The 1,504-nt window shown below is 45.1% G+C and overlaps 1 protein-coding gene across 1 annotated transcript in view; it reads right to left on the minus strand.

Annotated features, from left to right (window-relative positions):
- The window catches only part of RGL1 (ral guanine nucleotide dissociation stimulator-like 1), a 210,674-nt gene that overhangs the window by 117,514 nt on the left and 91,656 nt on the right, over nucleotides 1-1,504 (minus strand). The window lies entirely within an intron of this gene.

Raw genomic sequence — 1,504 nt, forward strand, 5'->3', positions numbered from 1 at the left:
AAATCAGGGCGGCCCGTGAGTGAAGCAATACTAGAATGCAGAAAGTTTTTTCATTAAGGCAAAAGAAAAAGAAAAAAGGAAGGAAGAGGAAAGGAAAGGAAAAAGAAAAGAAAAAGAAAAAGGAATTGCTCAGAGGCTGTAGCAGAACCTGTGCCAGGGTATGAACCCTAGTCCACATCATCATTCTACACACAAGCAATTACTCTGGACTCTACCACCCATTACAAACCATAGGTCATCCCCCAGTACCTGGCCATCGTGGGAGGGAAGGCAGAAAAGGGTTTTTGCTGGGACTGAGTGGAAAGTGGGCGGCGAGTGTTTGTGAGCTGTCACCATCTCCAGTTGTCTGTACTGTAGGGACACAGCAGGATAATAGCCATAGCGGGGAAGGCCGTTCATGGAGAGCGTGCCAGAGGCAGTTTGGTCATAACAGAAAGATCTGCTCTCAGGATAAAAGAGTATGGCCATTTTTAGACTCCATGTTAATAAACCAACAGCATGTTACCAGAGGATAATGCAATCAAACTTGGGCACATTATGGAATTCCATGCCAATTACAAAACCCTTAGGGCTCATGTCTTTTACAATATTCACCCCTAAATGAGTTTAATCGCCTTTTGTTTTGTTTTTAAAGATCTCTCACGAATTGCCATGGTAAGGCATAAGGTAGGCCCTGGTTAATAATAAATATATCACGAGCTGTTTGAAAAGCTAGAGAATCAAGTGTTCTGATGTTCCCAGGAAGGCAGAATAATGACACAGTCCATCAAGGAAAAACAAAAGGGCATTAGGACACTTGAGGACATCTTGGAGTCACTCAACCATGGTCTCCTCACCCAACCAGAACCTCCAGGGCTCAGTAACTGTGGAGACAGGAAGACCAGATCCTTCTGTGAGCACCAGGACAAGGGCCCCAGAGTCCTGAGGAAAATCATGTGGAAGCCCAACTCCCTGCTTTGTAAGTCACCCTCAGGCCCCCAGGCCACCCCTGGAGAACCTATTCAGTCACTCTGAAGACCACAAGATGTACCCCTGGGTTAATTTCACCATCACTGAAAATTTGAAGATGACTGAAGATTTTCTTCTTCGGGGATATCAAGTCGTTTATTTGCCCTCACCCCTTCCAGGAAGCCTTCCTGGACAGAGAAGCTAATAACTTCTCCCTGGCTGGCCACCTGGTGGGGAAAGAGAAAAGGACAGACTTCGAGCAGACCCAGCTTCAAATCCACACTCACATGAAGGCAGACCTTTGGCTCTTCTTCCTTGAGCTTTCATTTCCTCGTCTGCAAAGTGGGACCAACATCTACCTCATAGCGTTTGAACAGGATTAAATGAAATATGTTTGCAAGCCTTCTAGCACATGTTAAGTGATCAAAAAGGGTTCCATTTCCTTATTATTGTACTTCCTCCCAAACCGTATTTTCCCAGGCTCACTGAAGTTCTGTATGCATGCCATGTGGGGAAATCTAAAATGATGTCTTCTCGCTGAAGTTATCATTTCAGA

The sequence above is a fragment of the Myotis davidii genome, unplaced genomic scaffold (assembly GCF_000327345.1).
Source record: "Myotis davidii unplaced genomic scaffold, ASM32734v1 scaffold362, whole genome shotgun sequence".
Taxonomy (NCBI): Eukaryota; Metazoa; Chordata; class Mammalia; order Chiroptera; family Vespertilionidae; genus Myotis; species Myotis davidii.